The sequence below is a fragment of the Mustela nivalis genome (genome assembly GCF_964662115.1).
Source record: "Mustela nivalis genome assembly, chromosome: 17".
In the NCBI taxonomy this organism is placed as follows: domain Eukaryota; kingdom Metazoa; phylum Chordata; class Mammalia; order Carnivora; family Mustelidae; genus Mustela; species Mustela nivalis.
The window spans coordinates 2230183-2244551 of record NC_139036.1 but is presented as its reverse complement, the minus strand read 5'-3'; the positions used below and the strand labels follow the sequence as shown (position 1 = coordinate 2244551).

General features: G+C 61.8%; 2 long non-coding RNA genes across 2 annotated transcripts; both read left to right on the top strand.

The window, feature by feature from the left end:
* Nucleotides 1-1155: 1155 nt before the first annotated feature.
* LOC309851497 lies at nucleotides 1156-2596 on the top strand. Its single transcript, XR_014304803.1, has 3 exons — nucleotides 1156-1326; nucleotides 1760-1919; nucleotides 2184-2596. It is a non-coding gene; the product is annotated as an uncharacterized lncRNA (long non-coding RNA).
* A 9950-nt stretch (nucleotides 2597-12546) lies between these two features.
* LOC309852081 lies at nucleotides 12547-13987 on the top strand. The gene is made up of 3 exons (XR_014305069.1): nucleotides 12547-12717; nucleotides 13151-13310; nucleotides 13575-13987. It is a non-coding gene; the product is annotated as an uncharacterized lncRNA (long non-coding RNA).
* The last annotated feature ends 382 nt before the right edge of the window (nucleotides 13988-14369 follow it).

Here is a 14369-nt window from a genome sequence, read left to right as displayed (position 1 = left end):
CACCCCCAGAATCTCTGGCTCGATTGGCCACGGATGTGTTTTCAGTAGGATTGGGCACAGCAGTGGTGAGACAGCAGGGAATGGAACAGTGTTCATGCCCAAGGAGGTGGAGGGGATCCTCATCCCCGTCCTCCTGACACAATGTCCTGGGGCTCCTTTCTCAGTGTTGTCTGAGGCACAGGATCGAGGCAGCCCCTCTGAGACCCCACTCCTGCCACCCTGCTCCTGGGGACATTCACAATAGTTTAAGGAGGACGTAGAGAGGATCCAGGATGACAGAGGGCCAAGGAGAAGGAAGGTCAGCACTGGGAGGACAGATGGACCAGCCCCGAGCCACCATGCAGGGCCTAATCCTAACCCGAACCAGAACACTAATACTAAGCCGAATCTGAACCGGAACTCGAACCCTAAACCATAACCCTAACACCGAACCTCAACGCGAACCCAAACCCTAACCTCAAGTCGTAAACCTGAACCCAAACCCGAACCCTAACCCTAACCCTAACACTAACACCTAACCCTGACCAGGACCCTGACTGTGAGCCTGGCCCTAAACCTAACCATACCATGAAGCTGACCCTGACCCTAACCAAGAAACAAACCCGGACCCTAACACTGACCCTGAACCTGACGGTGGGCCTGACCCAAACCCTGACCATAACACCAATGACGCTGACCCTAAACCTCACCCTGAACCGGACCCTAACACGGATCCTGACCCTAAACCTAACCCTGATTCTAAACCTAACCCTAACCCCTACACTAGCCCTAACCCTGACCCTAACACTGTCTAACCCTACCCTAACCCCAACCCTAAGACTAAACCTAACCCTAACCCCAAACCCTAACCCTGACCCTAACCCTGACCCTAAAACTAACCCTAACGCTAACCCTGACCTGACCCTATACTGAAACCTAACTAAACCCTGACTCTGACCCTAAGCCTGACCCTGACCGTGAACCTGACACTGACCCTAACACTAACTCTAACCCTAAACCCTAACCCTAACCCTAACCCTCAGGGAGCTCTCGTGGGAGCAGGAAGTCCGGTAAGGAGCCCCCAGGCAGTGGTGACCTCACTTCCCTGATGACACAGCCCAACGGAATTGGAACCCACGTATCCAGGCACCCACATTCCAGAGAAAACCCCCCTGCCCAGCTCATTTCTGGGCAGATCCTGAAGGAAGCGACATGTTCTGCTGCTGCCTACCGAAGCCCAGAGGATGCAGGCAGAGGAGAGCTCGCCCGCCAAACACGTCCCCCCACTGGGCAGGTCGTGTCAGGCTTCCCCGACGACTCTGGCCCTTTGGCAAAAAGAATCAAAAGGTGATACCGGGAGGCTCAGAGTCAGACAGCCCCACACCTTCTGACCGACCCGTGTAGGCCTACGTCTCCTCCCCGTGTATGTGTGTGTGTGTGTGTGTGTGTGTGTGTGTGTGTGTGTAAAGAGAGCTCATGGGGGGGTGGAGACGCCCCAAGCAGGAGCAGGCTGATGAGGGTTCAGATGCCTGGTGGGCAGGTCATGTTCACACCCCAGGTTAAGGCTGGCAGGGTGGGACGGAGTGTGGGGGCTGCACCCTTCTACCCAGGGTTGATCCTGAGACCCTGCAGGGACGGGTCACTGACCCAGGTGCGGGGCTGTGCACACACAGGTCTGCGTGGGATCTGGGAGAAGCAGGGGCACTGGGCAGGAGCATGGTGGGTATGGCTGGGCAGGGCTCTGACGCCTCTTGCACACTCCCCGTCTCTGCCTTGGCAGGCCACGGATGAACTAGGAAGGAGGCGGGAAGACACGCACCCCTCCCCGACCACGGAGTCCCCGGTCCTGGGAAGGCCCTCGCTACCTCCCAGACCACTGCCCGCGGTACTCCACTGCACTGCGGTCCTGGACACGGAGCCCACGGAGGCCAAGTCCGAGGGTGAGAAGGCTGGGGTGGGGTGCCTGTGGCTGTGTGGGGAGGGGTCGGTGCTGGGCCCCACAGGGAGAAGCCCCCACAGGCCGGTGTGGGGCCAGGAGCCTCGACTTGGCTCGGAGCACCCAGGGGGTGGACTGCAGTCGGGGAGACGTCCCGGGGAGGGTTCCTTCGTGGCTGCGGCTTCTCCGGGAGGCCCCGGGCTGGGCTCTGTCTCTGCAAAGCCACAGGGAGAGGCAGGCCCGCGGGTGACCTTCTCTCCTCTCCCAGCTTCTCCAGTGGAGGAGCTAGACCCACTCCCAACTTCAGCCACTCCGGAGGGGCACATGGTGTCTGGAGTCACTTCGGCGGGAGACCGGGAGCCCACAGGTGCCCGGGCGCCTGCCCACGAAGATGCTGATGCTGTCCGGGGAGAGCTGGCTCCTGCTCCTGCCCCCACCGCTGCTCCTGCCGCTCCCCCTGCCCCTGCCCCTGCCAGAGCGACTCCCACTTCCCCTGCCCCTGCCTGTGCTCCTGTTCTGGCCCATGACCCAGATCCTCCCTTGGTCCCACCCCTTCCCCGACCCCTCCCTGGGCCCCTGTTCCCGCCCCAGACCCAGCTCCTGCCCTTGACCTCGCCCAGGCCATCACCCCTGCCCTTGCCCCAGCTCCTGCCCCTGCCCCTGCCCCCGCCCCTATCCCTTCGCCTTTCCCTGCCAAAGCCACTGCCCAGGCACCTGCCCCTGCACCGGCCCCAGACCCAGGTCCTAACCCTGTTCCTGCCCTTTCCCCTGCCCCTTCCCGTGCCCCTGCCTGAAAGGCCTCCACTTTCCCTATCAGTGCCCCTGTTCCTGCCCCAGACCCAGCTCCTGCCCTTGACCCTGCACCAGTCATCACCAAGGCACTTGCCTCCGTTCCTGCTCCTGCTCCTGCCCCTTCCCCTGCCCCTGCGTCTGCCCCTGCCCCTGTCCTTTCTCTTTTCCCTGACAGGGCCAATGCCCCTGCACCTGCCCCTGCACGTGCCCCAGACCCAGGTCCTGCCCCTGCACCTGCCCCTACACCTGCTGCAGACCCAAATCCGAACCCTGTTCTTGCCCCTGCCACTGCCCCTGACCCTGACCCTGACCCTGCCCCTGCCCCGGCCCCTGCCAGGAAGGCCTCCTCTTTCCCTGCCGGTGCCCCTGTTCCTGCCCCAGACCCAGCTCCTGCCCTTGACCCTGCACCAGTCATCACCAAGGCACTTGCCTCCGTTCCTGCTCCTGCTCCTGCTCTTGCTCCTGCTCCTGCTCCTGCCCCTTCCCCTGCCCCTGCATCTGCCCCTGCCCCTGCCCCTGTCCTTTCTCTTTTCCCTGCCAGGGCCACTGCCCCTGCACCTGTCCCAGACCCAGATCCTACCCCTGGTCTTGCCCCTGGCCCTGCCCCTGCCCCTGCGTCTGCCCCTGCCCCTGCCCCTGCCAGAAAGGCCTCCACTTTCCCTATTCCTGCGCCAGACCCAGGCCCTGTCCCTGTGTCTTCCCCTTCAACTGCCGCCATCCCTTCCCCTGGCCCTGCCAGGAACACTGCCCCTTCCCCTGGCCCTGCCTAGGTCCCTGTTCCCGCCCCAGACCCAGCTCCAGCCCTTGACCTGGCCCAGGCCATCACACTTGCCCTTGCCCCAGCTCCTGCCCCTGCCCATTCCCCTGCTCCTATCCCGTCTCCTTTCCCTGACAGGGCTACTGCCCCTGCACCTGCCCCGGCACGTGCCCCAGACGCAGGTCCTGCCCCTGCACCTGCCCCTACACCTGCCGCAGACCCAAATCCTAACCCTGTTCTTGCCCCTGCCCCTGGCCCTGCCCCTGCTCCTGCCAGGAAGGCCTCCTCTTTCCCTGCCGGTGACCCTGTTCCTGCCCCAGACCCAGCTCCTGCCCTTGACCCTGCACCAGTCATCACCAAGGCACTTGCCTCCATTGCTGCTCCTGCTCCTGCTCTTGCTCCTGCTCCTGCCCCTGCCCCTGTCCTTTCTCTTTTCCCTGCCAGGGCCACTGCCCCTGTACCTGCCCCAGACCCAGGTCCTACCCCTGGTCTTGCCCCTGGCCCTGCCCCTGCCTCTGCGTCTGCCCCTGCCCCTGACCCTGCCAGGAAGGCCTCCACTTTCCCTGTTCCTGCCCCAAACCCAGGCCCTGTCCCTGTGTCTTCCCCTTCAACTGCCGCCATCCCTTCCCCTGGCCCTGCCAGGAACACTGCCCCTTCCCCTGGCCCTGCCTAGGCCCCTGTTCCCGCCCCAGACCCAGCTCCTGCCCTTGACCTGGCCCAGGCCATCATCCCTGCCCTTGCCCCAGCTCCTGCCCCTGCCCATTCCCCTGCTCCTATCCCGACTCCTTTCCCTGCCAGGGCCACTGCCCCTGCACCTGCCCCGGCACGTGCCCCAGACGCAGGTCCTGCCCCTACACCTGCCCCTACACCTGCCGCAGACCCAAATCCTAACCCTGTTCTTGCCCCTGCCCCTGCTTCTGGCCCTGACCCTGACCCTTACCCTGCCCCTGCCCCTGCCAGGAAGGCCTCCTCTTTCCCTGCCGGTGCCCCTGTTCCTGCCCCAGACCCAGCTCCTGCCCTTGACCCTGCACCAGTCATCACCAAGGCACTTGCCTCCGTTCCTGCTCCTGCTCCTGCTCTTGCTCCTGCTCCTGCTCCTGCCCCTTCCCCTGCCCCTGCGTCTGCCCCTGCCCCTGTCCTTTCTCTTTTCCCTGCCAGGGCCACTGCCCCTGTACCTGCCTCAGACCCAGGTCCTACCCCTGGTCTTGCCCCTGGACCTGCCCCTGCCCCTGCGTCTGCCCCTGCCCATGCCCCTGCCAGGAAGGCCTCCACTTTCCCTGTTCCTGCCCCAGACCCAGGACCTGTCCCTGTGTCTTCCCCTTCAACTGCCGCCATCCCTTCCCCTGGCCCTGCCAGGAACACTGCCCCTTCCCCTGGCCCTGCTTAGGCCCCTGTTCCCGTCCCAGACCCAGTTCCAGCCCTTGACCTGGCCCAGGCCATCACACTTGCCCTTGCCCCAGCTCCTGCCCCTGCCCATTCCCCTGCTCCTATCCCGTATCCTTTCCCTGACAGGGCCACTGCCCCTCCACCTGCTGCGGCACGTGCCCCAGACCCAGGTCCTGTCCCTGCACCTGCCCCTACACCTGCCGCAGACCCAAATCCTAACCCTGTTCTTGCCCCTGCCCCTGCCCCTGCCCCTGCCCCTGCCCCTGCCCCTGCCCCTGCCAGGAAGGCCTCCTCTTTCCCTGCCGGTGCCGCTGTTCCTGCCCCAGACCCAGCTCCTGCCCTTGACCCTGCACCAGTCATCACCAAGGCACTTGCCTCCGTTCCTGCTCCTGCTCCTGCTCTTGCTCCTGCTCCTGCCCCTTCCCCTGCCCCTGCGTCTGCCCCTGCCTCTGCCCCTATCCATTCTCTTTTCCCTGCCAGGGCCACTGCCCCTGCACCTGCCCCAGACCCAGGTCCTACCCCTGGTCTTGCCCCTGGACCTGCCCCTGCCTCTGCGTCTGCCCCTGCCCCTGACCCTGCCAGGAAGGCCTCCACTTTCCCTGTTCCTGCCCCAGACCCAGGCCCTGTCCCTGTGTCTTTCCCTTCAACTGCCGCCATCCCTTCCCCTGGCCCTGCCAGGAACACTGCCCCTTCCGCTGGCCCTACCTAGGCCCCTATTCCCGCCCCAGACCCAGCTCCTGCCCTTGACCTGGCCCAGGCCATCACCCCTGCCATTGCCCCAGCACCTGCCCCTGCCCATTCCCCTGCTCCTATCCTGTCTCCTTTCCCTGACAGGGCCACTGCCCCTGCACATGCCCCGGCACGTGCCCCAGACCCAGGTCCTGCCACTGCACCGGCCCCTACACCTGCCGCAGACCCAAATCCTAACCCTGTTCTTGCCCCTGCCCCTGTCCCTGCCCCTGCCCCTGACCCTGCCCCTGCCCCTGCCCCTGCCAGGAAGGCCTCCTCTTTCCCTGCTGGTGCCCCTGTTCCTGCCCCAGACCCAGCTCCTGCCCTTGAACCTGCACTTGCCTCCGTTCCTGCTCCTGCTTCTGCTCCTGCTCCTGCTCCTGCTCCTGCCCGTTCCCCTGCCCCTGCATCTGCCCCTGCCCCTGTCCTTTCTTTTTTCCCTGCCAGGGCTACTGCCCCTGTACCTGCCCCAGACCCAGGTCCTACCCCTGGTCTTGCTCCTGGCCCTGCCCCTGCCTCTGCCAGGAAGGCCTCCACGTTCCCTGCCTGCGCCCCTTTTCATGCCCCAGACCCAGGCCCTGTCCCTGCGTCTTCCCCTTCAACTGCTGCCATTCCTTCCCCTGGCCCTGCCAGGACCACAGCCCCTTCCCCTGGCCCTGCCTAGACCCATGCTCCCACCCCAGACCCAGCTCCTGCCCTTGACCCTGAACCAGTCATCACCAATGCACTTGACCCAGTTCCTGCTCCTGCCCCTTCCCCTGCCCCTGCGTCTGCCCCTGCCCCTGCCCCTGTCCTTTCTCCTTTCCCTGCCAGGGCCACTGCCCCTGCACCTGGCCCAGACCCAGGTCCTACCCCTGGTCTTGCCCCTGGCCCTGCCCCTGCCCCTGCCAGGAAGGCCTCCACTTTCCCCGCCTGGACCCCTGTTTGCCCCAGACCCAGCCCCTGCCCCTGCGTCTTCCCCTTCAACTGCTGCTATCCCTTCCCCTGGCCCTGCCAGGACCACTGCCCCTTCCCCTGGCCCTGCCTAGGCCCCTGTTCCCGCCCCAGACCCAGTCCCTCTCCTTTGCTCCTGCTCCTTTCCCTGCCCTTGCCTGGGCTCTTGTTCCTGCCTCTGACCCAGCTCCTGCTCTGGATCCTGCACCGGCCACTACTGCTGACCCTGTCCCCGCCCCTAGCCCAACCCCTGCCCCAACACCATTCCTGTGGGCCTACCAGAACCTCATCCAGAGCCCACAAGTCTGCGGGGAGATCTTCCCAGAAAAATGCCGTTAGTTCCATCCCCTGACCCCGACATCCCCCCAGATTGTTTCATCCCCCCTCCTTGTGTTCTTCCTCCCCTGTATGGAGTCACCGTTCTCGCCGCCGTCCATCTCCTCTATGCCGTGTATTATTTATTTTAAATAAAAGTTCTTGTTTTCCCTTGAACACGTCATGAGCATGAAGTGCATTCCCAACGCTGTGCCACCACGCCCCAGAACATCGTTGCAGGCTATCTCCTTCCCCAAAGGAGGAGACCCTGTGCCCAAGCCCTCCTGCCCATTGTTCCCCCCAGCCTGGCCCCTCGCAAGCCCTAAGCTGCTTTCTCTTTCTGTTCCTGCACGTGTTCTGGAGGTTTCTGGAAGTGGAATCCCTCAATAGGTGCCTTTGTGTCTGCACCTATTTTCAAAGGGCCCTTGTTTGGGGTTGGGTTAGGTTTGGTTTTTGTTTCTTCTCTCTGTTTGACATAGAATTTCCCTTCTTGGATGTTGAGACGCCCAATGGATTACAGAGGAGATGTCATCCTAGGGACCCCTTTAGGAATTCTGGGCACAATCTCGGGGCCAAGGCCCCTGTTCCTGCTGGGACACCACAGTCGGTCCCCAGACAGGACACGGCTGTTTCCTCCTGTGGCCCACACAGAAACCAGGGAAATGCAGAAAGCTGGAAGACACACCGCGGAGCGCAAAAGCATCGCTCACAACCCTAGACCAGAGAAAGATCTCCCATGGGTCTGCTCCACTCCATGCTCCAAGTCTCTGGGTCCCACAGGGACAGAGACAGGGACAGAGACTAGACACGTGCAAGTTCAAGGGGGAGGAGAGGCACACAGGGGGTATGTGTCAGGAGATGCTGGAGCTCCCGGGGAAGGACTCAGGCAAAGGAAACCCTGGGGAGGCAGTGCTGGTCACCCTCAGCCTGGCAGGTGTCTGGTCTGGGGACCAGCAGCCCTGGGGAGAACGTGAGGAAGCAGAGGTCCGATGCAGGGCCCCTGGAGAGAAGGCGGACAGGCACTCCTGTCTGAGACAACAGTGAGCGGCACCCATCCCAGGCCACAGGCCCACCTATCACCTAGCAGGGCTCAGCCTGGGACTCACCCCCAGAATCTCTGGCTCGATTGGCCACGGATGTGTTTTCAGTAGGATTGGGCACAGCAGTGGTGAGACAGCAGGGAATGGAACAGTGTTCATGCCCAAGGAGGTGGAGGGGATCCTCATCCCCGTCCTCCTGACACAATGTCCTGGGGCTCCTTTCTCAGTGTTGTCTGAGGCACAGGATCGAGGCAGCCCCTCTGAGACCCCACTCCTGCCACCCTGCTCCTGGGGACATTCACAATAGTTTAAGGAGGACGTAGAGAGGATCCAGGATGACAGAGGGCCAAGGAGAAGGAAGGTCAGCACTGGGAGGACAGATGGACCAGCCCCGAGTCACCATGCAGGGCCTAATCCTAACCCGAACCAGAACACTAATACTAAGCCGAATCTGAACCGGAACACCGAACCTCAACACGAACCCAAACCCTAACCTCTAATCGTAAACCTGAACCCAAACCCGAACCCTAAACCTAACCCTAACACTAACACCTATCCCTGACCAGGACCCTGACTGTGAGCCTGACCCTAAACCTAACCATACCCTGAAGCTGACCCTGACCCTAACCAAGAAACAAACCCTGACCCTAACACTGACCCTGACCCTGACAATGGGCCTGACCCAAACCATGACGGTAACACCAATGACGCTGATTTTAAACCTCACCCTGAACCGGACCCTAACACGGAACCTGACACAAAACCTAACCCTGATTCTAAACCTAACCCTAACCCCTACACTAGCCCTAACCCTGACCCTAACACTGTCTAACCCTACCCTAACCCCAACCCTTAGAATAAACCTAACCCTAACCCCAAACCCTAGCCCTGACCCTAACCCTGACCGTGAACCTCACCCTAACCCTAACCCTGACCTGACCCTATACTGAAACCTAATTAAACCCGACTCTGACCCTAAGCCTCACCCTGACCGTGAACCTCACACTGACCCTAACACTAACCCTAACCCTAAACCCTAACTCTAACCCTAACCCTAACGCCTAACCCTAACCCTAACCCTAAACCCTAACCATAACCCCACCCTAACCCTATCCCTAACCCCTAACCCTAACCCTAACCCTAATGCCTAACCCTAACCCTAACCCTAACCCTAAACCCTAACCCCAAACCTAACCCTAACCCTATCCCTAACCCCTAACCCTAACTTTAACCCTAACCCTAACCCAAACCCTAACCTAACCCTAATCCTAACCCTAAACCTAACCCTAACCCTAACACTAACACCTGCCGCAGACCCAAATCCTAACCCTGTTCTTGCCCCTGCCCCTGCCCCTGCCCCTCACCCTAACCCTAACCCTGCCCCTGCCCCTGCCCCTGCCCCTGCCAGGAAGGCCTCCTCTTTCCCTGCCGGTGCCCCTGTTCCTGCCCCAGACCCATCTCCTACCCCTGACCCAAGGCACTTGCCTCCGTTCCTGCTCCTGCTCCTGCTCTTGCTCCTGCTCCTGCTCCTGCTCCTGCCCCTTCCCCTGCCCCTGCGTCTGCCCCTGCCCCTGCCCCTGTCCTTTCTCTTTTCCCTGCCAGGGCCACTGCCCCTGTACCTGCCCCAGACCCAGGTCCTACCCCTGGTCTTGCCCCTGGCCCTGCCCCTGCCCCTGCCTCTGCCAGGAAGGCCTTCACGTTCCCTGCCTGCGCCCCTTTTCATGCCCCAGACCCAGGCCCTGTCCCTGCGTCTTCCCCTTCAACTGCTGCCATTCCTTCCCCTGGCCCTGCCAGGACCACTGCCCCTTCCCCTGGCCCTGCCTAGACCCATGCTCCCACCCCAGACCCAGCTCCTGCCCTTGACCCTGAACCAGTCATCACCAATGCACTTGATCCAGTTCCTGCTCCTGCCCCTTCCCCTACCCCTGCGTCTGCCCCTGCCCCTGCCCCTTTCCTTTCTCCTTTCCCTGCCAGGGCCACTGCCCCTGCACCTGCCCCAGACCCAGGTCCTACCCCTGGTCTTGCCCCTGGCCCTGCCCCTGCCCCTGCCCCTACCAGGAAGGCCTCCACTTTCCCCGCCTGGACCCCTGTTCCTGCCCCAGACCCAGCCCCTGCCCCTGCGTCTTCCCCTTCAACTGCTGCCATCCCTTCCCCTGGCCCTGCCAGGACCACTGCCCCTTCCCCTGGCCCTGCCTAGGCCCCTGTTCCCGCCCCAGACCCAGTCCCTCTCCTTTGCTCCTGCTCCTTTCCCTGCCCTTGCCTGGGCTCCTGTTCCTGCCTCTGACCCAGCTCCTGCTCTGGATCCTGCACCGGCCACTACTGCTGATCCTGTCCCCGCCCCTAGCCCAACCCCTACCCCAACACCTTCTCCTGAGGGCCTCCCAGACCCGCATCCAGAGCCCACAACTCTGCGGGGAGATCTTCCCAGAAAAATGCCATCAGTTTTCCATCCCCTGACCCCGACATCCCCCCAGAATGTTTCATCCCCCCTCCTTGTGTTCTTCCTCTCCTGTATGGAGTCACCGTTCTCGCCGCCGTCCATCTCCTCTATGCCGTGTATTATTTATTTTAAATAAAAGTTCTTGTTTTCCCTTGAACACGTCATGAGCATGAAGTGCATTCCCAACGCTGTGCCACCACGCCCCAGAACATCGTTGCAGGCTATCTCCTTCCCCAAAGGAGGAGACCCTGAGCCCAAGCCCTCCTGCCCATTGTTCCCCCCAGCCTGGCCCCTCGCAAGCCCTAAGCTGCTTTCTCTTTCTGTTCCTGCACGTGTTCTGGAGGTTTCTGGAAGTGGAATCCCTCAATAGGTGCCTTTGTGTCTGCACCTATTTTCAAAGGGCCCTTGTTTGGGGTTGGGTTAGGTTTGGTTTTTGTTTCTTCTCTCTGTTTGACATAGAATTTCCCTTCTTGGATGTTGAGACGCCCAATGGATTACAGAGGAGATGTCATCCTAGGGACCCCTTTAGGAATTCTGGGCACAATCTCGGGGCCAAGGCCCCTGTTCCTGCTGGGACACCACAGTCGGTCCCCAGACAGGACACGGCTGTTTCCTCCTGTGGCCCACACAGAAACCAGGGAAATGCAGAAAGCTGGAAGACACACCGCGGAGCGCAAAAGCATCGCTCACAACCCTAGACCAGAGAAAGATCTCCCATGGGTCTGCTCCACTCCATGCTCCAAGTCTCTGGGTCCCACAGGGACAGAGACAGGGACAGAGACTAGACACGTGCAAGTTCAAGGGGGAGGAGAGGCACACAAGGGGGTATGTGTCAGGAGATGCAGGAGCTCCCGGGGAAGGACTCAGGCAAAGGAAACCCTGGGGAGGCAGTGCTGGTCACCCTCAGCCTGGCAGGTGTCTGGTCTGGGGACCAGCAGCCCTGGGGAGAACGTGAGGAAGCAGAGGTCCGATGCAGGGCCCCTGGAGAGAAGGCGGACAGGCACTCCTGTCTGAGACAACAGTGAGCGGCACCCATCCCAGGCCACAGGCCCACCTATCACCTAGCAGGGCTCAGCCTGGGACTCACCCCCAGAATCTCTGGCTCGATTGGCCACGGATGTGTTTTCAGTAGGATTGGGCACAGCAGTGGTGAGACAGCAGGGAATGGAACAGTGTTCATGCCCAAGGAGGTGGAGGGGATCCTCATCCCCGTCCATCTGACACAATGTCCTGGGGCTCCTTTCTTAGTGTTGTCTGAGGCACAGGATCGAGGCAGCCCCTCTGAGACCCCACTCCTGCCACCCTGCTCCTGGGGACATTCACAATAGTTTAAGGAGGACGTAGAGAGGATCCAGGATGACAGAGGGCCAAGGAGAAGGAAGGTCAGCACTGGGAGGACAGATGGACCAGCCCCGAGCCACCATGCAGGGCCTAATCCTAACCCGAACCAGAACACTAATACTAAGCCGAATCTGAACCGGAACTCGAACCCTAAACCATAACCCTAACACCGAACCTCAACGCGAACCCAAACCCTAACCTCAAGTCGTAAACCTGAACCCAAACCCGAACCCTAACCCTAACCCTAACACTAACACCTAACCCTGACCAGGACCCTGACTGTGAGCCTGGCCCTAAACCTAACCATACCATGAAGCTGACCCTGACCCTAACCAAGAAACAAACCCGGACCCTAACACTGACCCTGAACCTGACGGTGGGCCTGACCCAAACCCTGACCGTAACACCAATGACGCTGACCCTAAACCTCACCCTGAACCGGACCCTAACACGGATCCTGACCCTAAACCTAACCCTGATTCTAAACCTAACCCTAACCCCTACACTAGCCCTAACCCTGACCCTAACACTGTCTAACCCTACCCTAACCCCAACCCTAAGACTAAACCTAACCCTAACCCCAAACCCTAACCCTGACCCTAACCCTGACCCTAAAACTAACCCTAACGCTAACCCTGACCTGACCCTATACTGAAACCTAACTAAACCCTGACTCTGACCCTAAGCCTGACCCTGACCGTGAACCTGACACTGACCCTAACACTAACTCTAACCCTAAACCCTAACCCTAACCCTAACCCTCAGGGAGCTCTCGTGGGAGCAGGAAGTCCGGTAAGGAGCCCCCAGGCAGTGGTGACCTCACTTCCCTGATGACACAGCCCAACGGAATTGGAACCCACGTATCCAGGCACCCACATTCCAGAGAAAACCCCCCTGCCCAGCTCATTTCTGGGCAGATCCTGAAGGAAGCGACATGTTCTGCTGCTGCCTACCGAAGCCCAGAGGATGCAGGCAGAGGAGAGCTCGCCCGCCAAACACGTCCCCCCACTGGGCAGGTCGTGTCAGGCTTCCCCGACGACTCTGGCCCTTTGGCAAAAAGAATCAAAAGGTGATACCGGGAGGCTCAGAGTCAGACAGCCCCATACCTTCTGACCGACCCGTGTAGGCCTACGTCTCCTCCCCGTGTGTGTGTGTGTGTGTGTGTGTGTGTGTGTGTGTGTGTGTGTAAAGAGAGCTCATGGGGGGGTGGAGACGCCCCAAGCAGGAGCAGGCTGATGAGGGTTCAGATGCCTGGTGGGCAGGTCATGTTCACACCCCAGGTTAAGGCTGGCAGGGTGGGACGGAGTGTGGGGGCTGCACCCTTCTACCCAGGGTTGATCCTGAGACCCTGCAGGGACGGGTCACTGACCCAGGTGCGGGGCTGTGCACACACAGGTCTGCGTGGGATCTGGGAGAAGCAGGGGCACTGGGCAGGAGCACGGTGGGTATGGCTGGGCAGGGCTCTGACGCCTCTTGCACACTCCCCGTCTCTGCCTTGGCAGGCCACGGATGAACTAGGAAGGAGGCGGGAAGACACGCACCCCTCCCCGACCACGGAGTCCCCGGTCCTGGGAAGGCCCTCGCTACCTCCCAGACCACTGCCCGCGGTACTCCACTGCACTGCGGTCCTGGACACGGAGCCCACGGAGGCCAAGTCCGAGGGTGAGAAGGCTGGGGTGGGGTGCCTGTGGCTGTGTGGGGAGGGGTCGGTGCTGGGCCCCACAGGGAGAAGCCCCCACAGGCCGGTGTGGGGCCAGGAGCCTCGACTTGGCTCGGAGCACCCAGGGGGTGGACTGCAGTCGGGGAGACGTCCCGGGGAGGGTTCCTTCGTGGCTGCGGCTTCTCCGGGAGGCCCCGGGCTGGGCTCTGTCTCTGCAAAGCCACAGGGAGAGGCAGGCCCGCGGGTGACCTTCTCTCCTCTCCCAGCTTCTCCAGTGGAGGAGCTAGACCCACTCCCAACTTCAGCCACTCCGGAGGGGCACATGGTGTCTGGAGTCACTTCGGCGGGAGACCGGGAGCCCACAGGTGCCCGGGCGCCTGCCCACGAAGATGCTGATGCTGTCCGGGGAGAGCTGGCTCCTGCTCCTGCCCCCACCGCTGCTCCTGCCGCTCCCCCTGCCCCTGCCCCTGCCAGAGCGACTCCCACTTCCCCTGCCCCTGCCTGTGCTCCTGTTCTGGCCCATGACCCAGATCCTCCCTTGGTCCCACCCCTTCCCCGACCCCTCCCTGGGCCCCTGTTCCCGCCCCAGACCCAGCTCCTGCCCTTGACCTCGCCCAGGCCATCACCCCTGCCCTTGCCCCAGCTCCTGCCCCTGCCCCTGCCCCCGCCCCTATCCCTTCGCCTTTCCCTGCCAAAGCCACTGCCCAGGCACCTGCCCCTGCACCGGCCCCAGACCCAGGTCCTAACCCTGTTCCTGCCCTTTCCCCTGCCCCTTCCCGTGCCCCTGCCTGAAAGGCCTCCACTTTCCCTATCAGTGCCCCTGTTCCTGCCCCAGACCCAGCTCCTGCCCTTGACCCTGCACCAGTCATCACCAAGGCACTTGCCTCCGTTCCTGCTCCTGCTCCTGCCCCTTCCCCTGCCCCTGCGTCTGCCCCTGCCCCTGTCCTTTCTCTTTTCCCTGACAGGGCCAATGCCCCTGCACCTGCCCCTGCACGTGCCCCAGACCCAGGTCCTGCCCCTGCACCTGCCCCTACACCTGCTGCAGACCCAAATCCGAACCC